This window comes from Eulemur rufifrons, chromosome 19 (genome assembly GCF_041146395.1).
Source record: "Eulemur rufifrons isolate Redbay chromosome 19, OSU_ERuf_1, whole genome shotgun sequence".
Classification (NCBI taxonomy): domain Eukaryota; kingdom Metazoa; phylum Chordata; class Mammalia; order Primates; family Lemuridae; genus Eulemur; species Eulemur rufifrons.
In genome coordinates this window covers 73,529,545-73,554,201 of record NC_091001.1, presented here as the reverse complement: position 1 = coordinate 73,554,201, position 24,657 = coordinate 73,529,545, and the positions used below count along the sequence as shown (strand labels likewise).

At 38.9% G+C, this 24,657-nt stretch overlaps 1 protein-coding gene across 1 annotated transcript in view; it reads left to right on the top strand.

The window, feature by feature from the left end:
- The window catches only part of SPTBN1 (spectrin beta, non-erythrocytic 1), a 190,653-nt gene that overhangs the window by 804 nt on the left and 165,192 nt on the right, over positions 1 to 24,657 (top strand). The gene's annotated exons all lie outside the window — the stretch shown is intronic.

The following is a 24,657-nucleotide window of genomic DNA, read 5'->3' as shown; positions in this document are numbered from 1 at the left end:
TGCGCCCGCCCCCCGCCCTCCCTGCCGTTCCCACTCTCCCAGGGCTGGGCGTGAGCCGCCTCCGGGCGCGGAGCCGCCGCTGCGCCCGCCCTTCAGCTCCTGCCACCCTCTCCTCAACAGGTTTGTACCAGGGCAGGGACCCTCCGGGCCTGCCTTGGGGAGGTGGGCTGGAAGCTCGTCATCATCCCCACACCTCTCGTCCACGGCCCTCTTTTTTCCGGGGGGGGCTTCTCTTTGTTTTTGTGATAGGAAAGATGCCAAGTGCTGCCATCTGATGGGGGGGGGGGGGGGGCTGGGGATCATCAGTCCACAAACCGCTGTCCATTATTTTTCCAATCAAAAGCCGGGCCTGATAGTAGGTGAGGAGAGGGCCAGTGTGGGGGTGTTTTGGCGGAGGAGAAAAATGGATTCGGTGGGGTTTATTTGGGCGGGGATGTGCTTTTTTGGCAAGATGGATGGCTCACGGTGCCCTCGCCGTGATGCAGCACAATGCAGCAGTATCGCAGCTTCTCCGGGTTCTCGCTGGCAGGGCTTGGCACGGCCACTGGGCGCCTGCGGCCCCCGCCCGGCCCCACCCAGGCCCGGGGCTGCCCTTGGTCGAGGCCTGGAGCTGCTTCTACCTTGTCGTGCTGCCTCAGCTGGATGTGGCGTCAGGAGGACCAGGTCACCTAGGTGTAAAAGGGGAGCAAGTCTTCTCTTTTGGGATGACCCCTCCTGTTGGGCAGGGCTCGGACGAAGGGGCGCCCTGCAGCACTAACGCAGGCTGAGAGAGCCTGCCTGCGGATGCGGACCGGAATCTGATCCCCGACCAAGGGAGGGGCTGCAGGAAGGACAGGGCCCAGTGGTGTGCGGAGGCAGTGGTGCAGTCTGTGAGGGGAGTCGCAGCGTCTTTCTGTGGATCACCCTTGATCTGTAACCACAACCCAGCTATGCATCGATTTCTTTATATGTGAAAAGTTGGTGTTTATTAATTGGACCTTCACAGCTATGACATTATAGTATGTCGTCTGTCTTGGGTTAATACTAAATGTGAATTTTTCCTGTAGGAAACCATTTGTTAAAATGAAATGATTAATGTATTTTAGCTTTTATGTGCCTGAGACATTTATAAAAATATTAACTTTAAGATTGTTTTAGTTTTTAAATGGATGGTAGATGATTCCTTTAACCTGTATTTGCTTTGTTTTCATCGTTTGCTTTTTTCTGTAAGTCAAGTACAATTATATATTTGGAATCTTTAGTAAAGATTATCAGGTAATTGAGTATCATGATGAATGATAAATTGTTATTCAGAATTCTATTGATAGCCAAGTTAAGTCTCCAGACATGACTAATGGGATTATGATGGTAACAACTGCATTTATGTTTGTGTACATATAATTTTTTGTACACTTTTTTTTATAGATATGGCTAGGTAGGGGGTTGAGAAGGGCAGACCACCAAGGCCTCTTGGCTGGTATCTAGTTAGAAGGAGATGGTTCCCAATGTTCTCATGTTTAGACGGGCTAGTACACAGGGAATTTCCCTTCTAAATGCCATTTCTGTAGTTCACTTATTCAGTGTGGGATGGCAAATGGGATATGTTTCAAATGTCAACCCAGGCTCTCCCAAAATGTGTAGGTGAAAAAGGAAATTTCAGTATGCTAACTAGAAGGGAAGGTCAGTGTTTCAAAGTCAAGGGCATGCCTGCTTTTACTTTTTAAAATCTCTAATGAATCCAAGTTAGTGGCATTTGATTTTTATGTGGCTCCACAGAGTAGAACTGCATGTAAATTATGTAGCATATGTGGATTATTTTGAGTTTTTCTAATAAGGGCCATTATAATATGGAACTTTTTGGATGTGGGCTTCATCGGTGTGCTGGTTATATTAAAATCGTGTTTCGTATAGATTTTTGTTGGCTATTGTTCGCATGGATCATCCAGACGTTTTTTGGATTTACTATGTTGTAAGAAATATCCTGTGTTGATTTCGCAGCAGGTTCAGCTGTTCCGACATACATACCAGGTGCAGAATTCTGATGGGTTAAGCTCTCTGTAACTCTTTCGCTTTTGGGGTGACCAAAACCTTCATGTGAGAGAATGAGGAAACATTAGGGCAGTGAAGCAACTGCTGTCACTTGGTCATCTCCCCAGTTGAGGTTTTTTTGTGAAGAGCTTGTCTTGGGCAAGGTAAGTAACAACTGTCTGTGATGTTGTAGGAGCAAGTGAGAAGACTTCACTCTATTTGTGACACATCCTGAGCAGGGACTTGGCATTGGCAGAGTTTCCTGGAAGAGTTTGTGGAGTGGTTGCTTTGTCTCAATGTATGAAAATACGACTTTACATGTGGAAGTACATTTTGAGATGGACGTATTTTACTACCACTAAACAAACATAGACATGAGGAGCGGAAATCATCGCATGTGGTTTTTGCTGAAATCATTTAAGCTTTTCGTTTTATGAGCATTTTCTTAGACTTTTAGATCCTCCCCCTCCCCCCCCTTTTTTTTTTACATGTAGAGATATGATGTTCTTTTAATTATGTTGGGCCTTGACCACCATCTTTGTTATAATCGGGTTTATTTATTGTTCTGCGGCTTTCCTTGTGGTAGCCCTGGTTTCTCCCTGAGGCACTATTGGGAACACAAACTATTCTTCCATAAGGAAAGGGCTAAGACCCCTGTTAGAAAAGCTACCTCTGTAGATCTGTGGAAGTGAGTAAAGCATCTCATGGATTTCTCTTGGAAGTTTTCAGTCTTTGCTTTTTCTCAAAGCGTCTTTTCTTTGCAAAAGACCTACTTTAGTACTCTAATTTTTCTGACAACAGTTGTGTTATATTCAAGTTTATATAGTGTAGAGATAACATCGTAAATCTTTTTTCTACTTGGTGGATAAAACTAACTTATCCTAATTAGATACACCCATATTACTATTCTTTAACCATCTCTGGAGGAGATACTTTCATGTCTTTTGCTATCATAGTAGGTTCATGGACCACCAACCTTGGAATCACCTGGGAGCTTGTTATAAATGCAGAGTCTTAGGCTTCATTCCAGACTGACCCAGTCATAATCTGCATTTTAATGAGACTCCTACATAATTTTATGCATATTAATTTAAACTGTGCTCTACTCCTTCAGCTAAGGGACCTCAATATCAAAAGGTTCATTCTTTTGTATTCCTTTCTTCTTTTCTTTTGCAGAAGTATCAGTGCATTTTTTTTCTTGAGTCACTAAATGGTGGTGAGGAAAGTGATGCACTTACTGTAAATTATTTGTTTAATACGGAATTACTTGATAAAGGCCTACTTTAATCTTTAGGTAGAAGAGTCCTATTTACTGTACTTTATTTAGATTAATCAATGTCTTATGTTCTTTTCTAAAACACCTCTAAAGTTGAAAACAATTTCCCCCCCTGGAATAAGAAGGCATTGGCTTTGAGGCAGCAACACTGTAGTCCAGGAAGGTAACCCCAGGGCTCAGGGTCCCCTCTGCTGTTCTCTGGCGTCTTGCTTTCTGTCACCTAATGTATTCAGTGTACTGCCTTTCTGGCCCATTCTTTTCTTAGAGTTGTTTTTTATTAAATAATTAGTAGATACAAAATAATGTTCCCAAAATAAATGCTAAAGAATTACAAACCATGGACACTCAGGTAGCCACCACCTAAAGAACCTTATCATACATTCAGAGCCACTCTGTCATCCCATCTGAAACAACCCCTATCCTGAATCTTGGGCTTATCATTCCCTTCTCTGTAGTCTATTCTTTTTATTAATAAAAAAAACTTAATTGATTTTGTATGTTTTTGAAATTTATATAAATAAAATTATACTTTATGCATTTTTCTGTGACTTGCAATTTAGATGAACATTATATTCCCAAGATTCATCCATTTTGTTGCTGTAGTTCATTCACTTTCACTGCTGTGTAGTAGTCTATCGTGGCTGATTTATTCATTCTACCGTGGATGGAGATTTGGGATGATTCCAGTTTTTTGCTATTAATATTGTAAAAGGGCTGCTGTGAGTGGTGGTAGTACATGTCTTTTGGTATATATGTGGAGACACAAACACACATTCTGTCTCTTTCTCTACGGAATGAAATTTGCTGAATTACAGGGCATGTGTATCAACCTTAGTAGAGAATGCAAAGTTGTTTTTTCAAAATGGTTATACTGATTATGTTCCCACTATCTGTGTGTAAGTGTTATGATTGTCCCACAACCTTGCCAGTACCTCATTTACCCAACTTGAAAATCTTGTCCAGTTGATATTTGTGAGATATTATCTTTGTGCTTTTTATTTGCATTTTCCCCAGGTTGAGTATTTATATTATTAACCATTTGGGTTCCTTCTTCTGTGAAGTGCCCTTTCAGACTTTTGCCTGTTTTTCTTTTGGATTTTTTTCTTATTGATTTGTAGAAGTTCTATATGTAGATGTCTACTAATCCTTTGTGGATTATATGTGCTGCAAAAATTATCTCCTAGCTTGTGGTTTTTAAAAAAAAAAAACAAAAAAAAAACCTCCATGATTTCTTCTGATGATCGGTCATTTGTAATTTTAATAGAGTTATAACCAGGTTTTGTCCTTTAAGATTTGTGAGAATGATTTTTGTTATTGCAGAAAAATTTTCCTTAGTTTGGAAAGAACATTGGTTTTGGAGTTAAAACAGGTTAGGGACCAAATCCTAATCCTATAATGTGCTAGCCATGTGGCTACAGCTAGGTCTAGTCTGGAACTAGTTAAAAGAACAGTTTTCTTATCAGAAAACTAGAAATAATAGTACTTGCTCATACAGTTATTATGAGATAGTAGTGTACAATGCAAGGTACATAGTAGGTACTTAGTTGATAACAGTTTCATTCTTTTCTCTTGGGACTGCCTAAGCTATGTGAACCTGATCCCTTTTGGTATGCTTTTTGAAAACAACATTTTTATGTCAAAAGAGTTATTAAACAGCTTATTCCTGCTTTTATTTTTTTAAAGGCTGTATTACCAATGGAATTTATATTTTGATTAACACATGCTGTAAAGACCACTTATTGGAAACTATCAGTTTAGATTCTAGTCATTAAAAAATATATAATTATATTTCTTGGTAAACAGTTCTTTTGACCATTAAGCATTTATACTATTAATGTTCTCCCATTGCTGCTACTCTGAGATGACTTTGCAATATTTTTTTTATTTGATAAATAATTATTGGATACATTCCCTTACCAGGACTTGAAGTTGTGATGGTGGTATGGGCTGGCTTAAAGTTGAATAAGAATTAGTTCCTGAATCCAAGGACTTATATAGTCTAGTATACAGAATATGTTCTATATACTGTACCCAGAAAATGAAAGACCTTTTACTGACCGGTGTGTGACTTTGGCAAACCATTAACCCTCTGGTCTCAGATCTAATTTTATAAAATGAAAGACTTAAATGAAGTCATAGTGGAGTTAAAACATGGCATGTGGCATCACTCGCTTCTCTTCCTGGCAGACACTGAAAATCAATCATGGTACTCTTTCCACTGAGTGGAGAGAGAGCCTCAGTAACATTCTCAACACAGTGTTCTAGGCAGTAACTATCAATCGATTGAATCTAGCACTCAGTTTTTAAGATCCTATGCGCTTCTAAATTCTACGATTATAAGATATTTGAGTAACTTATCACGTAGGTAATGTTCAGAATGCAGTGAAACAGGAAGAAACTAGAAGCAAGGAGGTAATAGGGAGGAGATTGTAGAGGTCCAAAAGTTAAGGGAGCAAGTTACGGTGGTGGCCAAGGGATGGAGAAGGAGGAGGGAGATGGGAGAGAGGGTGTGAAGGCCCAGTCCTGTGCCAGTTTGTAAAGTGAGCGGATGGGAAGTGGATCAAGTGAGTGAGGAGTTAAGGCAATAAAGATTTCAAATTTAAATTATGACGGAGAGAATAGTTGATGATGATAAGGGAAATAAAGTCAAGGGCATGAATGGATATTTGGTTGGGAAGAAAATTAGTTTTGTTTTAAACATGTTGAGTTTGAACTTCCAGGGTAACCGTCAGTGGAGCTGGAGAGAGGTCATAGCTAGACAGGCTGATGGAGGCCTTTGGATGCAGAGGTCCCTGGCCTTAGCTTTAGGCTCTCCAGTTGTACGACCCCATCAGTTCACTCACACCGTAAGTGATGTTAGGCAGACTGCGGAGACCTCTGTGTGCCTGGGCACCTTCATCTGTGAAATGGGGATAATGAGAGTACCTATCATGTAGGATTGCTGAAGCTAAATGAGATATTGAGTATCTATCACAATACATTTTAATGATTTTGAAATGTGGAATTTTTACATAGTTTGTCTCAATTTTATGCTTTCTTTCAAATAAGTAGCTTGATTATTCAGAAAAGATACATTCCAGCAAATAATAATCATTTAGATAAATAATGCCAAGTTCAGTCTATATTAAACTTGTCCCTTATACATCATGTCAAAATAACAGGAAAGGAAAACCTGATTAATAAATACATATTTTATAAACAAATAAGAAAACGTGAAACACTAGTATCTGGGGAATAGGAACAGATAGTTCATAAAAGAAGAAATTAAGGAGGCCAATAACTATATTAAGTATACTTAGGTACCTTAAGTATTCATATACCCACCCATATATGAAACAAATTATAACAATAGATTAATTTTTCCACTTAAATTGGTGGATAGATAATGCTCTCTGGGCTGCTCTGAGATGGTAGCTCTGTATCACCTCCTGGGAGAGTATTTGGATTAATACAAACTTAGTGGGAAACAGCTGAGTTATATGTGTAACAGAAGCCTTAAATGTTTATACCTTTTGAATTAAAATTCCACGTGTAATTCTGTAACCTAAAGAAATAATTAAAAATAGGAACAGAAGCTTTTAAAGAAGGATTTTCTTAGCAATATTAATAGTGAAAAAGCAAAAATGTTTTCTAGTGAGACATAATCACATAAATTATGGCATAGCTATAGGGAGGAATTCAGTATAGTGCTTAAAATAATGGTTTGGAAAGTGCTAACAATATCATGTTCTGTGGAAATACCTGTATGCAAAGCTGCATAATGCGGCATAGTCCCAGTTTTGTATATATTAAGTAAAAGATTGGAAGGAAATACATTAAAATGTTAATGGTTTGCTTTGAATGGTGGGTTGATGGGTGATTTCCTTTCTTGTATGAAAGGAACTTCCTATGACATAATGTTTCTCATTTTGAGTTTTGAAATATTTCACAATATAATATAATAAATAATATAATAGATGTCCGTGCCTGTCATTTTTTAATAGTCAAAAAAGCAATCAACACTTAAAAATTTTAATTTTAGCAAAGGAAAGAAAAAAGTAAATCTACCGGATTATAGATCATTATTAAGGAATAGTTTAAAATTCCAAAAGATTGTCCTATCTTTCCTTCTCTGTACTGTTTTCTAAGAGCAGTGGTAAAATGAGAAAGTCAGCATCTTAACAGTATAGGCATGAGAGAAATTAGAGCATTCAAATTTATTGAAATGCTAACTTGATTCTCTACATTAACCTGGGTCAGCTTAGAAAGTGGGGAAGACCAGTGTTCTTTGGTATTTCCGATCTCCACACTCCAACGGAGAGAGCAGTGGAATTCTGTGACGTGACGTGCTTGTTCTCAATTATGGAAGCCCAAACACTGCTGCTGGGAGCTAATTTTGTGACCATTAAACCATCATGTTTCATTGAAATTAGTAAGAAATGTAAATACAATTCCAAGTGAACATTTTAAAATAAAAATCACTCCAGATTTAGATTTATTTAAAATGAATGGTTTCTTAGCATTTGGTAATACTGTAGGCTAAGATTGAGAGGAACTAATCTTAATGATATCCTTCCTTTTTTGTATGAAAAGAAATTCTTATACAATGCATATTATATATGATATATATATACAAATATATGTATATCATACATATCTTTTATATATGTGTGTGTGGGTATATATATATATATATATACATATCACGTAAATGAGAGAGAGAAGTGTGTGTGATTGAGTAATCTCTACCATGAAGGAAAACAAAGGGCTATTTTAAGACTTTTTAAATGGGGAATTTTATAGAGACAGTGTTTTGAAAGTGAGTCCCATGAATGAGTGAAGTTGTCCTTAGCCGATGGAGGAAATGTTTGAGAGGGAATAGTACTTGTCTGTTTTATGGTCCAAGTCCTTAACTGCATCGATACTTTGTAAAATGTAGCTTATAAAAATTAACTAATTTATTTCCATGAATTTTGCATTTTTTCTGCCATGAACTTTAACTAAATGGTGTTTGAGGAGGCTTCCAGGATTAATTGTGCTTTGAGATATGAAAGTAAGATGCTGTCATTCCAAGATTGCTTTAAACTTGACCCTTATTTAAAGGAGTCGTAATTCCATTCTTAATAAACTCTCAACTGTGAGAGCAAACACCTAAATGATTTTTAGAACCGTTTGATAACTCTAGAATCTAGAGTTCCCTGTCAGTTCGGATCTTTAATACACAAATTTGAAGGCTATAGTTAGGCAGTAAAATATGTATTAGAACATAACTATAGATGTTTACCCAACAGATCAGTAAGATGAAATTTAGAATGATATATAATATACTAGAATTTATTCTTTCAAAATATATATGTTCAGTGTGTAATTTGTGTATTTAAATGTGTCTATGCTTAGAAAGCTCATGAGATAGTTAATGGCTATCTCTAGGTGATGGATTTCAGATTTCCATCTCTCCATATTTTCCAGATTTTGGGAAATACATAATAAACTCTTGCTCTTTATAAAAAATATCCTAATACACCAGAGCAAACCTCATTTTAGTTGGATAAAAATTAATCAATAAAATGATTAATCAGCTAAATATACCCTCACATATACCTGTTCAAATTTTTTCTATCAGAACTTAGAGAAAAGCAATATTAATAATGAACGTGTAAAGGACACTGAAATTTTCAAAAGGATTTTTCATTTCTTGTTTAAATGTGCATTTTGCTACAGCCTTAGCGTTTCATTACTTCCATGGAGTGTGGGAAAAGATGTCGGAACTGGGCCACAAGGGAGCCTGACAAAAACATTGTCCAGGAGATCAGCCTCTGATGCTTCCTGCCCTTGGCTGTGGGTGCAGTTTCTTATTTCCCTGTCCTCCTGGGTGGCTGTTTCAGGGATAATTTTTGTTCTGATGTGTTTGCCTCAAGGCCAAATCTAAATGCTCTAGGACTGCACATTTTTCTGGAATGTTCTTTACCAGCTGTACAGAGTCTTGGGGTGGGATAGGCCTTTTTGGGGGGGGAGGGCCATTTTCCCTTTTATTTAAAGGGGAAGGAAACCCCAGATTCTTAATGCTTATTTATTTTGCTATATGGTATTTAAACATTTTCCACTTTATTTTTAACCTGTAGCATAGTTGTGCTTTTCACATTGAATTACAATAACCTTAAAAGTTATTATAAAATAGTTTTTTTTTTTACCACTTTAGAATCCCTGGATTTTTCACAGTGTCTGCTAATATATACAGTTTATGTGGGGTTTTTTGAATGGTTTATGAAGAATATATACCTTCCTCAAGGCATAAATAAGCATAAAATCATTATAACAAAAATACAACAATATTTTTAAAAACATCTTTTTATTCCCAAAATAATAGATGTTTATTGTAGATCATACAGACAATAAAGGTGAAAACAAAGAAGACTATGACCCCAGAAACATGCAGTTAGCATTTTGGTGTTTTCCCTATAAGGCTTTTTCCCCCCTCTGTGCATATTTCTTCACCTTACAAATATATAGTAATGGCCAATTCTTAAATCTTTGACTAAAGATGTAAGGTTTTAAAAGTTTATGTAATCACATGATGATGTTTATCACTCTTACAGTTTATACATGTAGCATGGCAAAACATAAAATCTGATTACTGGTCATAGTTCAAACTGTCGCATGAATACTGTCTGTTGCCCTGAGCTATTTTAGAGGTAGGATATTAAAGAAAAATGGTGAACAAACAGACAATCCAAAATTTGTTTATTATAGATATTTCTTTTCTCATAAAAAGTCTTTTTCAGTGGAAAAATACCAGAAATTAAGTTCTCATTAGATAATGTGTGCTTTTTGTTTTGTTTTGAAGGGAATTCCCATCAGAGTTGCATTAATTCCCTTGAGAGACATCTCCCTATGCTTCGGACAACATCTGATTTTACTTTTGTCTTCAAGTTTCAGAGAGTCTTTGAAACAGCTACCCCATAACATGTCGTAAATGGAATGGACGTAGTTATTATAATCTTGGTTTTAAATGTAATAAATTTTACTGGGCTGGGTTTGGTTGTAACTATTGAAAGCATATACTAGAGCTCGGCTTTCTTGGGGTCTTTGTATTAGCTGAATTCTTTAAAATTCCATTTTTGGATCTGTTTCAGGAAGAAAAAACAATACAGGTGTTTGACTATGCAAGCCAGGTGTTTAAGCCCTAGGACATCAGATGGGTGGAGGCCACTTGCTGGCACCTCTTTGTTGCCCTAATTCTGGTATTTGGCTTCTTTCTGAGGAAGGTGCTAAAATGGCTTCCCCATATGCTGAGGGCAAAGAGGGAGTGGGAAGAGGGGAGAAATACCCTTTCATTGGAAGAGAAAGAAAGCCCTTTCCAGCAGTTTTCATTAGGCACTTTGGGGTTGTTGTTAGTCTTACCCAGAGGGAAAGTGACAAATGACCTTCTTCTTGGGTTTAAGCCAGTGATGGCTCCTTTCACAGTTTAGGGGGAAAATCTGAGCTGGGCTGGGTGGACTTGCTTGCTCCCCAGAAGGGATTCTTCTGAAACTCCCAAGCTGATGGGAATCATTCTATTTGCAGGCGTCCAAACACCCTCAAGGGAAATGCTTGATGGTTATTGTGCCTGGGCTGTCGGCAGCCTGGGGTAGGGTTCTCAACCTGACCTCCAGGCAGCTGCAAATGTTGGGTCTTGACACTTGGGACAGCAGTGAGCACAGGCAGTGAGCACAGGCAGTGCCCAGAGTGGTCCCAGTGGCCCAGGTTAGGGGAGGGCAGGGCACTGGAATGTAGCCTTAGTCGGACCTCTGAGCCGATGAGAATACCTGTCACTATTTTGGGAGGTGAGTTGTGGTTGAGTTATCAGTCAGGTGACTTCTCTGAAGGGGCCTGGTTCTTCTCACAGTGAGGTTGACAACTCTATGCTGCTAGCTGTCCTTAAATACCCAACTTATCTCCCTGGGCTGCGGAAGCACCTAGATCCTGGAGCTGAGATTTGCATGCCATTTGGGAAGGAAAGAAACCAGTGAGCATCTTGTGTTTTATTCTTTGTTTAAAGGTAGGGTTTTTTTGTTTGTTTGCTTTTTTTTTTTTTTTCACTTGAACCTCCTTTCAAGAAATGTTTGCTTGTTTTTAAATCAACACCCACTGCGAAAGGAATTCCTGACTTTCCCTGATAATCAGGTTGATTTCTCATTTTGAAACATTTATTTTGCTTTTGAAGAGTGTGTTCCTGACACTAAGAACACCAGCTTTCATCGTAGTTCTAAAAATCTTGTTTGCTTCATAAAAGGTAAAAGTTTAATTAGAGAGTGGGCTAATTTATTGTCTTGATCGAGAGAAAAACTATTCCTGTCAGTAGAATTTTTCTATATATATCCAGCTCTGAAGAATTATTTTGTTAGTATATGTTTGCATGCATTTTTTGTATTAATTATAGCATGTATTTCTGCTGGGCTATACTCTTATGAAAGGAAACTTTTGTTCACATGAAATATTTCCCATCAGGTGAAATAAATATATCTTTAGTGGGTCATATGTGAGAGCTGCTGCTCAGTCTTCTTGACTTTTAAAGTCAATGGATAGTTAATGTGAAGAGGGTATTAATAGCTGGCCTGTCGCTGGAATGTTGTGCAGCTGTGCAGAGCGCGAGGCTCAAATGTGCTAATTAAATATGTTTTTTAGCAAGAACGGAATGTAGCAGCATGTGGTTATCCATTCCAGTTTGTTTCTGAAGAGCACTTTTTTTGTTTTTTCCAAATATTAGCAGAGAGTATGCTGACTTTTAGAAAATGTATTGCCATGTTAAATTGTTCTTTTCATGGAGTTAATGGGGCTCATCAAATACCGAGATTATCCTTTAAAATACACCCAATTAATAATCTGCTTCAAAATGTAGGCAGTGGTGGCCTGTCTAGGGTTTAGTATCTACAGTCAAGGTGTCCCTTTTTTGAGATTTGATCTTACTTTTTCCCCTCGATATCAGTTCTTCTTCCTTAATTGCTAAGTACTTAACCTTTCTTTGAGCAGTAAGGCACAACATTTCTCCCCAGTTTGAGCAGTATTGTATTTGTTTTGGGGACCAACATGAGTTGGATCTTTTAGACTAAGCTGCAGTCACAGAGATGGTGGTCTGATTTTTTTTTTTTTCTTTAGTCAGGGCTTGTACAGAGTGACCTGATGGGAATAAATGGCAGGTTGGTTGTGTAATGTGGCAACATTTTACTTGGTGTGTCTTTAGAGATAAGTGGGACGTGATTCCAGTTAAGGCTGTGCCTAAAAAGTTGGAATGTGTTGGAGAACTGCCAAAAGATTGGGAGCAAGCTGTGTGACAAGCACTAATGCAGCCTTGGCCTGCCTTAAAATAGCTGCAGGTTAACAAAATATCTCGAAACTTGTCATTTCACTTGAAATTGCTCCTCTGAATGTATTACCAAGAAATGGAGATGATTGCTTTCCTCTTTATTTTAGCGGTTTATTTTTATTTTTTTTGTTCCAACAGTCTTAAGAAATCTTATGAGCATATGTAGGAAGATAATTCTTCATAACATCTTATCTTGAATGGTTTTACTGAACTAATCAGGAACACATTATCCCAAACTTCACTTGCGGTTCCTCTGCCCCACTCACTGTAAGATACGTAGTTTTTGTGGTGTGAATAAAAATTGGGGCCCTGAAGGTTTTATAAATATAAAGGCCTATATTTTATATGTTTGATAATCATTTGGATATGAGTTATTGATGTTCAAACACTAAAACATTGTAGAGGCAAAGTCAGAGAGAGTTACTGTCCTGTGGAATCTTGTCCTAGCTGATTCACTTTCAGGACTTGATTCTTGTTCGTAATTGATTTACTTTATACCTGTAGTCTCTCAATTTTTTCAGTAGAAAGGCTTGTTTTTTAAGTCAGTGGTAAAAACAAAGGGGGCTGGGGAGGTGGTCTTTGGGCTGGTCCTACACAGGTGTGAGCCTGATGGTGTGATGATCAGGGTTGAGTGGGGGTGGCTGGGTGGAGGTGGGGGCTGCCTGCGGGGCTAATCTAAATAGCCAGTTAGTTTGGGTGCTCTGACGATGAAGTCTTCAAAAATGCAATATCTGGGTTAATGAGTGAAAGTAAAATAAGAACTGAGAAAAGATTTATATGTTAAATAGTACATGAAAACAGTGAGTTAGCTTTGAGAGACTTTAATATAAACCAAGTTCCTATTACTTAAGGGTTTCTTCAAAGATAATATTAACTGATACCTTAATTACCCCATAACTTAAAGTCCATTAGAAATTAGATTTATATTCATTGCAATAAATTTGCAGCTCTTTGGAATATCCTACAAATGGCTTTGTTTCTTTCATATTATTGTCTTCATATTTGTAATAAGTCCTGAATTTTGCTTTGTCACTTTCAGTATTTTGTGTATATTTCAGAGGTCCTCTCTTTGTATAGAAACATCATTTCTGACTCTATGTGTCTTATACAGAGATTTATAATTTATGATTATTATGCCTTTTGGTCAGTAGAGTTGAGGTTATTTTAGGTATGTTTTTAGGATATGTAAAAACCATATTTTGTGTTTTTACAACATGGAAAAATATTTTGTGGAAAATATGTGAAGACAGCTTCTTTAGATGTAGTGATCTTTTCATTTTTAGATGGTAAATGAATTCTATGTGATATTGTTGACATGTTGGAAAATGTCTTTATTGAGCCTATAACTTCTAAATATTTTATTCTGTTTTTGCCTTTCCTTTCTTTTACACATGCTCTCTGTTTTTTTTAAAACATATGTTTGGATAACCAAACTGGTAAATTGAGTTCAGGAGATGTGAGCCGCAATCCATCATTTCTCTTTTACTTAGCATACCATTATCTGATTTGCTTATGTGAAATTATCTTTTGGATAGTTTTTACCTCAAACCATCCATTGATTTAAGGCATACATTTTAAGCTTGGAAGAGAGTTCAGTTGTTCACTATAAGATGAGCGGGCAAAAAGTTAAATATTTGAATATCCCTTTTCTGGATTATTGTCTAAATTAGAAAAACATTTATTTTTAATTTTTCACGTGCATATTGACTGTTATCTCTCCTCGTCTGTATGCCTTATTGGCACAAGCTTATAGGACTAGGAACAAATAAGCTTAGCATTTGAAATATTCCAGACAAAAATTTATGGAATTTGCTTATGTATGTTGGGGGATGCACAGAACAGACCCCGGTTTTAATTGGCTCTTTGTGCAGAATGAAGGCAGATGGGAACATTACCAAAATCTGCTGCAGATGGCAGCAGGGTGGACAGGTGAGGACCACATGGAAGTTCATACCACTGGTAGGTGGAGAATGAGTTGGTTTAAGAAGTGCTAGACTAGTGTCAGACGTGGTGGCTCAGGCCTGTAATCCTAGCACTCTGGGAGGCCGATGCAGGAGGATTGTTTGAGCTCAGGATTTCGAGACCAGCCTGAGCAAGAGTGAGACCCCTCCGTCTCTACTAAAAATAGAAAAATTAGCACGGTATTGTGGCACACGCCTGTAGTCCCAGCTACTCCGGAGGCTGAGGCAGGAGGATCGCTTGAGCCCAGGAGTTTGAAGTTGCTGTGAGCTATGATGTTGCCACTGCACTCTACCCAGGGTGACAGTGTGAGACTCTGTCTCAAAAAAAAAAAAAGCTAGCCATTTAGATGTTTCTGCAGCTGTTGTCAGCTAGCTGGAAATAAATTGAACTTTTGGAAGGGTAAGAGTTTTGCTGTCTGACTCGGCTTAAATAATAGTGCTTCAGATATATAAAGATGTCTATTGTAATATTATTATCATAAAGAGTACTGGTGATAACCAAAATGCTCATCTCTGGTAAGTCAGAGGATGAAATATTATGGAGGCAGTGCAGCGTGAGTGCTGACCCTGGAGCCGTGCTGCCTGGGTCTGAATCCTGAGTCCGCCATGAACTCAACTCTGTGACCTTGGGCAAGTCATTAACTCTTCTCTGTTTCAGTTTCCTCATCTTTAGTATAGATGATACACGGTTATTGTGAGGATTAAGTAAGTTAATATAAGTAAAGTGGTTAGACTAATGCCTGGCAAATACATATGTGTATTCATTATTGCTATATTAATCAAAACATTATTAGTTTTTGGAAACCTTCTAATAACATGGGAAGGTTTTTAACTTAGAGGAAGAAAACAGAACACGAGATTATATAAACGGTATGATCTCAACTATGTAGAAAAATATACAAAGAAAAGGAGATGAAGAAATATTCCAAATGTTAAGGTTTTTGTAGGGGAGGAGCATGGGTGGGATTACTTGTGATTTTTGTTTTTGTCTCAGAGCTTTTCTGTACTTTCTAGTGTTCTACAATAAGCACATGTTACTTTTATAATTCGAAAAAGTAAACTTTATTTTGAAAAGTACATGTATCCTTTGCAGTTCGTTAATTATAAGAACAGTTTGCCTCCTTTTGATTCTGCAACGCTCTCATATTCTTACAAAGTGCCTCAGAGTGATGAAACTCAAAACTGTTTTTTAAAAAATAATTAATAATTTAGATTTTTTCACTAATTCAGACAGATGGTGCAGTGAAAGGAATACAGGCATAGTCACATGACTGCCATTTATTAGCAGTGTGAATTCAGACAAATTATGTAATAGAGTTTTCATTTTGTCATTTAAAAAGGAGGTGATATTAATGATTATCATCTATCAGTTATCACAGTGTCAGGATTAAATGCAGCCATCTGTATGCATCATTTCCCAGTGTTTGGAACATTATAGGGACCCATTAAGTGATGCTTCTACCCTCACCACATACCCTACCTCTGCAAGTAAACTTCAAACAAAATTTGATCACTTCAAATTAGTCCATACCGTGTTGTTTAGTTTTAACTCACTGATGTGTAGTTCTTGACTTATAATTCCATAGACCAAAGTGGCCTCCTTCTTAAAGATTTTTTTTTTTTTTTTTTTGACAGAGCCTTGCTCTGTTGCCCTGGCTAGAGTGCCGTGGTGTCATTACAGCTCACTGCAACCTCAAACTCCTGGGCTCAAGTGATCCTCCTGCCTCAGCCTCCTAAGTAGGTGGGACTACACGCACGTGCCATGTGCCTGGCTAATTTTTTTCTATTTTTAAGTCTTGCCTTGGCTCCCAGAGTGTCAGGATTACAAGGCATGAGCTAATGCACCCAGCCAAAGATTCATTCTTGTTGTATGCTTAATTTACCATCTATCTCCCTATCTGCCATATATCTCTATATATTTATTTTGTCACTTCCAGTCAATATATATAGGTTTATTTAAGAAAAATTCCCTTCAGTAGTGTATTAGGCAGGTTAGGCTAGTGCTGCAGTAAGAAACATCTCCAAAATCTCAGTGGCTCAAAGCTCACAGAAGCATATCCCCCACTCATGTTATATGTCTGCCATATGATGGCAGGAGCTCTGCTGTTCTCACTCAAGGACGCTGGCTGATGGGTTATATACAGGCCATTGATTAGAACTAGTCAAATGCCCCACCCAACTGCAAGGGGAGCAGACAAGAGTAATCTTCCCCTATGACAAGCAAGAGAAGAGATATGGGTGATTATAAGAAGTTTCTAACTATACATAGATAATGTGCAGATAATATGGTGTAATCCAGCACTTCCCATCAGCTTCTTTGAAGCACCAGTTTTGTGGTATGTTAACATGTGTTGTTTATAAAGGACATTTCCTGGTCAAATAAACTTAGGGAGTACTGGGTTAAGTAAAATGCAATAGGCTTCTTTAGTAGAGGACTACTCAGAGCCATTATATGATAATAGGCATTTGAGAAGGGAAGACTAACGTGTGGTGTTTCCCAGATTTACTTGACCTTGGAATTCTTTTCTTATTTTTCATAGCTTCTTTTGAGTGCAAGGTTTCACAGAATATGCTTTGGAATACCCTAATCTGGTTTGTTCTCATGCAAAACAAAAATTAAAATTGAATTTTAATTATTACATTAGGAAGAAGCTTTTTTTAATTATTTGTTAGAAGAGTTGACTATTTGGAGTCTGACTTCTACTATTACAAATCAAATTACAGGCAGTATTTTTAAAATTTAGTGATTGTTGGTTACATGCCAGTGTTGAATCCGTAGGATTTTTTTCTTCATTTAGTTGCTCTTGTGTTCTAAACTTACTGTTGGAAAGAGAAAGTAAATAAACCCTGACCACATATCTTAGTGGTTATAAAAAGATTAAATTGGTTTGAACAGATGGGCCAAACACATATAGAATTTTTTATTGGCTTTGACAGTTTTCTTAGTTCTCTCTGACTTTCTATAACTAATTTTCTAGGAGTTTTGAAACGAGACACTGCTGAAATGAGGGTTTTGATAAGAAGCAGAGAGACAACTTTTGTTAAGAGGTATTACTTACTTCTCTACCAGAAGACTTTGGATTTAAACACAGTATGTGTTGCCAGGGGTTTTATGCCTGCATATGTAACAAATCTCACTATGGAAGTTTTCACTTAAAAGTGGCTGTAACTTCATGTAATAAACTTTAGGTAAGAAGGAACTCCCCTGCTTTATAACCATCAACGGGTGAACCTTATAGTGACTAACTCCCCACACTTATGAGTGTGGGGAGTTGATAAGGGATTACCTTTTTTTTCCAAATGATGAAGTCAGTTTCTGTTAGAAATCACATGAAATCCAGGCTTCATTTTCTGTTTTGTTTCCTCCTTGCCTTTGTGAGTGAACAGGTGTGAAGGGCGATTGCTGTCTCGTGACAGGAAACACACTTTTAAAGCTCTGGGTTACCTCAGCAACCCCATCCCACCCCTTTCCCACTGCCATTAATTACAATCAGGACCGACTGGTAGTGGACCTGCCTTTTGAAGGTGACTTGGGAGGATGTGAGGCAGAGAAAACCTTCTTTAGAGCCACCATTCCCACCCTTATTCCTTTCTGTTGATTTTAGCATCGTTGTGGAAAAATCGTGCATGACCCATCATAAAAACAGCCTTAAAAAACATTTTTCACGTGGCCTGGGGCGACAGGAATGAAGCTTAATATATCAAGGGATATTACGAACATGGGAACTCTCATTGATTACCACGGAGCTGCCCCCAAGCCTGGTCCCAGGGCACTTGTCCATAGCAGGTCTTCCTAGGAGAACAAGATCTTTTCACTCTCCTGTGAGAGGGCTGGTGTTTGCGCCCTCAGACACTTGTGTCAGGTTTCTGCAATGATAGCCTTGGTTTAGTAGGTCTGTGTTTGAGAGGGGATTTCCTCACCTCTGGGGCCCTGTAGTGGGTCTCTTGGTGGACCACCCTTGTGGGCCAGTTAGGAAGCCAGTTGTTAGGAAGTTTTGTGGAAGACATTGCAGGCTGCAGCTCATGGTCAGAAAGACTGTAGAGAATACACAGACTTGGAAGTTTTAGGAATGGGCAGGACTCTGTAGGTCTTAGTACATCCACATTATTGTATCAAGGAGAAGACTGAAGGCTCGGTGAAGTCACACAGCCTCACACAAGTGTAAGGGCTGAAACTATCACTGTTAAGTCAGTGACAGTTATTCTGAACCATCTACAGATGTATGGAAATACTCAGTGTCCTTCAGACTGTTTCCAAAGTGCTGAACCTTGAAAGACATCTTACCTCTGCTTATTGGGACTACTTGTGATGCATTTAAAATTATATAGATGAAGTAAGCCTACAAGCTTATGCTCATGTTTGCTGTTTTCGTGTTGTCAAATTAGCATTAATGGTTCAACATTTTCTGGGAAAATAGAAAATCTTTTGAAAATATGTAATACCAAAGATAAAAAATATATATATTATATGTTATAAAAATATGATATATATATATATATATATATATATATTAGGGAAAGAAGGAAAGCCCATTGTGTATGGAACTAAAAGTCAGCACATACCACATGTCCACCTTTGTCTTAATAAAAATAACAAACTGTGTGCCCTGGCTGCCCCAGCCAGGCTGAAGGAAGGTTGAAGGTCATTCCAAAATAGAAAAAGATCTGGTTAAATATTTGACCAGATTTTTTTTTTTTTTTTTTTTTGAGACAAAGTCTCACTCTGTCGCCCAGTCTAGGGTGCAGTGATGTCATCACAGTTCACTGTAACCTCAAACTCCTGGGCTGAAGCAATCCTCCTGCCTCAGCCTCCTGAGTAGCTGGGACTACAGGCACATACCACCATACCTGGCTAATTTTTCTATTTTTTGTAGAGATGGGATCTCGTGCTTGTCAGGCTGGTCTCGAACTCCTGGCCTCAAACAATCCACCAGCTCAGCCTCCCAAAGTGCTAGGATTACAGGCATGAGCCACTGAGCCCAGCCTGACCAGATACTTTGATAAGTTGAACATGTTTAAAAATTTGTAGACCTGGGGATGTTGATGGAGGCTGTTTGAGGAAACTTCTCTGCCCACAGATGATTTATGCTGTGTATTATCAATGATTTAAAGGTGGATAAAAGATACTTCTGAAAAACATGACCCTCACCTACCACCACCACCGCCCCCAGCTGATTTGTAACCATGTAAGAAATTTAGGGTATGTTGGGTAAAAGTAAAAGAAAGAATGCCATCCTCCCCATCCTCTTCCGTGGAAGGTTAAGACTTGGGAGAGGGAGCATCTTGCAGTGGTTGACTTCTGTTTCTGGAGCCACGCTGCCTGGCTGGAACCCTGCCTCCGCTATTTGCTGACTGTAGTGTTTGGTAGGTGACCATATAATTTAATCATTTAAACTGAATAATTTCTGATAGTGAAAGAGGGCACTTTTAATAATTGTATCAGGACAACAAGCATAAACTAGGACTATGAGGCAAATCAGGTGACACAGTCACCTAGTCTTACCAAGTTACCTATTCTTGGTGTCTCAGATTCTTCACATTGTGAAATGGGCATGATGATAGTACTCACTTCCTACGTTGTGAGGATTTAAGGCAGTACAACATTTAAAGTTTTGAAATGTTGTTTGACACCTAACTGTTCAGTAGATTTGGCTATTGAAATAAATTATTGAGGATTCTTTATTCATGTAGTAACCACGTATATATTCATTTTACTTTCTATTATCTTCATATTATTTCTCCAAAGCAAATTTTGCTGGAACTCCTAGACTCAAGCCATCTTCCCTCCAAACTACACCTCCTTCCTGCCTCCTTCAAAAGTTGGGTTTTCCCCAGCATAGTGCTATGTAAGGTTGCCAGATTTAGGAGAAACAAAACAAAACAAATGAGAATGCCCATTTAAATTTGAATTTCAGATACACACATATCTTTTTAAATATGTCTTATGCAGTATTTGTGACATACTTATACTAAGAATTCATTGTTTATCTGAAATTCAGCCTTAATTTGATGTGTGGTATTTATCTGACAATTCTTGTTATAAAGTCTAAGAAGAATTTTTACTCTAGTCGATATAACCCACATTCAGATGTACATAAAATGTGTTGTCCAGGTCCTTTTATAAATATTGTGTTAACTTTTAAAAACATCCATGTTTTCTACCTTCCATTGAGATGGCTAGTTGAGAAGTTGTTACTGAGTAGCCACTGTTGGTGCCCACTAAGGCCAAGATGAAAACAAATTCAGTCTGGTTTGCCACAGCAGCAGGGATTACATTTGCTGAGTGAGAACTTCTTGGCTGTGAGCGTGGATGGACTTAAGCCAGCTCTTTCTCCTTGGAGGGGAGTCCTTTGGTTAAGGTGACTTATTGAAGCCCTGTCCAACTCCTGGAGTTCTCAGTTTCATGACTGAATTACTTTAGTAATAATTTGCGGAGGGGGGCTTAACTTGGGGTCATTTATATTTCATTGGTCAATAAAGAGGGAATAACATTTATTGTCATTAAGAGTGATATTCAGCCAGGCAGGGTGGCACATGCCTGCAGCCATAGCTACTCAGAAGGCTGAGGTGGGAGGGTCACTGGAGCCCTAGGGTTTGAGGTCAGCCTGGGCAATATAGTGAGATTCCCATCTCTAAATAATTGTTATTATCATCATAGAATTGAAGAACAGATTAGAAAAAAAAGAGTGACCTTCAGATACTCTTCCCATTAAAATCTCTTCTTTCTGTTTTTGACTTTCAGTAGTGCTGCCTAGAAACTGCTGGTGAGCTTTTTGCCTCCGCTTTGGAACTCTGTCAGCAGACAACCTGAAGGGCACTGCTTGCCTTTGGGAAATGCTGATTGGAAGATTAGAGGCTGCAGAAACCTGAGTGTCTATTTGCATTTTTTAAACTCTGGATATGATGCCTCTGTTAAGCCAGGTCTCTGAGAAAAAGCTTTACCAGGTTAATAATACCCTTGGGGAAATTAGAAATGGCAAGTGAAGGTTGAGATTGTGCTTTCTGGAGAAGAGTGAACCAGAGCAAATGGATCTGGGACCAATACTGGCTTTTAAATTGCTGCCATTTTTAAAGTTTAATGTACCCAGTGAAAAGGTGCAGGTTTCAGATTATCTTTTGAAGAAAAATGCACAGTGCTGAGAGCTTACTAATAGGGACAGTGTGTGGGTGGGTTAGCCAAGGGGAAGAAATCCAGTTAGAGCTGTTTGTTCAAAGTACTAGATTTAGAGATGAATTTTATTGTTAACTGGTGCTGCCCGGGAATTGAATTATTTGTATATGAAGACTCATGCTAGCTAGACTGTTGATGCTGATAGTTATTTGAAAAACCTCTTTTCCTACTTTTACCTTTTCTGAGCTGTCTCTTTTTCTCATTTCCCTGAGTGGCCCATTCCATTTGGACTTGATTTTGGTCCTGATAAGCCTGAGGTTTGTCATAGTGTCATAGGATTGCACAGTGGTGGAACATTTGGCCTCATTGTTTGTTCGGCTTAGTGTTTGCAAGTGTCTGGTTGGATAGGGATTGGCTATTAATGGTAGAAATTTTCACATTTTAGAGCAGTGAATTTCAACTTTGGCAGCACATTGGCATCCCCCAAGGAGCCTTAGAAAATGCAGATGCCTGAGTCCCACCCCGCAGAGAATCTGATTTAATTGTCGGGGGTACAAATTGGACACTGGGACTTGCGAGAAGTCCCCAGGTGATTCTAGGGCACAGCCAAGCTTGCACATTATCCTCTGGTCTGCCCCCAGAATGATGGCTCCAGCTGTGCCGTCCACTAGGGGAGCCACAAGCACCGGCTCGTTACGGACATTTATATCAATTAAAGTTAAATAAATTCAAACTTCACTTTCTCGGTTGCACTAGCCATGTTTCAAATGATCAGTAGCCACACATGGCTCGTGGCTACCGCACTGGATAGTACAGATATAGAACGTTTCCGTCACAGCAGACAGTTCTGTTGGCCAGCCCAGATCTAGGTTGTCTGTAGGATGTCAGCAGAGCAAGGGAGGAGCCACGGACATTTGAGAAGTCTGACACGGGAAGGGCAGGCCTGGAATAGAGCTAACCCAACAGGACTTGCCAGTACTGAGTTACTGCATACTTTTTTAAGCAGCCTTTTTCTCAATGGTCTTTTGGCACCAGAAGCCCCGCAGCAGTTGGTGCAGTGGATTATGTGTCACATTTTACAGAGAGGCCCGGTTTAAGGCAGGCTGGCCTGAGGGCAGGCGAATGTGAACCTGAGGAGGCAGGGCCAGGGAAGAGAGAATGCAGCTTTATTCCTTCAGAGCTGAGGAATGCCCTTTAAGGGACTGAAGCCTGAGTGTTTCAGGTAAGACTGGGTGAGACGGATTTTATCCCTGCTGTTGGCAAAAGACTCGCCGCAGTTGTTTGTCTCTCCTGGCCCATCTCTCCTGTGTGGGAGACGAGGACAGTGCTAGCACATATTTCCAGTGAAATAAAGTCCCTTTGTGGCACCGTCCCCCACACCGTCCCCCATGTGGGGGGCTGGGACACTGAGGGATTGAGAATAGGATCAAACCTAAATCATGTTTATTCAGACAAGGGTAGGGCCATGGAAAAGAGAAAGGTTAAAGGACCAATGAAGTATGGTAAAGGATGTGGGTTTGCTAAGTGATACGTCCCTTAGGCAGGTCCTCTTTGGAGAGTCTGCCTCTTGCAGGAGGAGGAGGAGGAGGAAACCCTCCTGTAGAGAGGCTGTCTTGAGGCGAGGAGTCTGGTCTGTAGCATCCAGTCTGTCTGCTATGCTTTCTTCTCTCTTGCAGTTGGCTGGACTTGAGCACCTCCCCAGGAACAAGTTTCTATTGCATTCTCTGAGCCCACCACAAAGAAAATGCCAAGTGTTCTTGGGCACCGGGAGCGGGTAGGAAGGGCTCTGAGAATGCGTGAGTTAAATGCATGCAGATGGTTTAGGGATGCCAGTCCCAGGCTTCATAGGGCCTGTGAGTCATGTGAGAAAGCTGTCCCTGTGTGTTTTGTCATCATCAGCTGTTAATTCAGGGTGAAATGTAGGTGCCCATCACAGACCTCATTTCCTCACTTTGCTCTGCTTGTCGAATGAGGGATTTTGACACGGCTGTATCCACCTATCTGCATAGGTGAGTGCCAACAGCACAGTGCTGAAGGCCTTCCCCTTGGAATAAGTGATCAGGACCCCTTTAAGACTTTCATATGCTTAGGAATTGTGTTTATTTTCTTCCCACTCACTTCAACGCTGCTTTTGACTGCTAGAAGGGAAGAGATATGCTCTCCTTCCCTTCCCATTGTCAGTAATTTTTAGACTTTTTGTTAACATTCACCTGCTAGTTTGAATTACGTGCAGCAGTTTTATTTTGCCTGGTTTTGTATTTTCTCTTTCCTCAAGCTCAGAGAGCTAGGTAGGAAATGTTAACTTCTAAAAACAGGTAAATGGAAGATTGGGAAGACCAAAACAATATGCTAAAAGGAATAATAGGAAAACAAACATTGATTAGTTAATGCCTTCTGCAGTAGAGAGCCATCCTGGTAGCTCTTCAGGGTGCTGCTGGTCCTCTATGCTTATGGATTTCTGAGGCATTTATAGAATAGAAATTTTATTTTATTTTATTATTTTTAATTTCAGAATATTACAGGGGTACAAACGTTTTGGTTACGTGAATTGCTTTTATATAATTTGAGTCAAAGTTATAAGTGTCTCCATCACCCAGATAGTGTGCATTGTACCCATTAGGTTTGAGCTTACCTCCGACCTGCTTGATTTCCATTGAATTTTACTACCAAATGGGCACATTAGTGTTGATCAGTTAGTTCCATTTTAGTAGTGAGTACATGTGTTTGTTTTTCCATTCTTGCAGTACATCACTTAAGAGGATGGTCTCCAGTTCCATCCAGGTTGTTACAAAATGTGTCAGTTCACCATTTTTTTTTTTTTTTGGCTGAGTAGAACTCCATGGTATACATATACCACATTTTATTAATCTACTCATGCATTGATGGGCACTTGGGTTGTTCCCACATCTTTGCAGTTGTGAATTTTGCTGCTATAAACATTCGATTACAGGTGTCTTTAGAATTGAATTTTAAAGGGTAA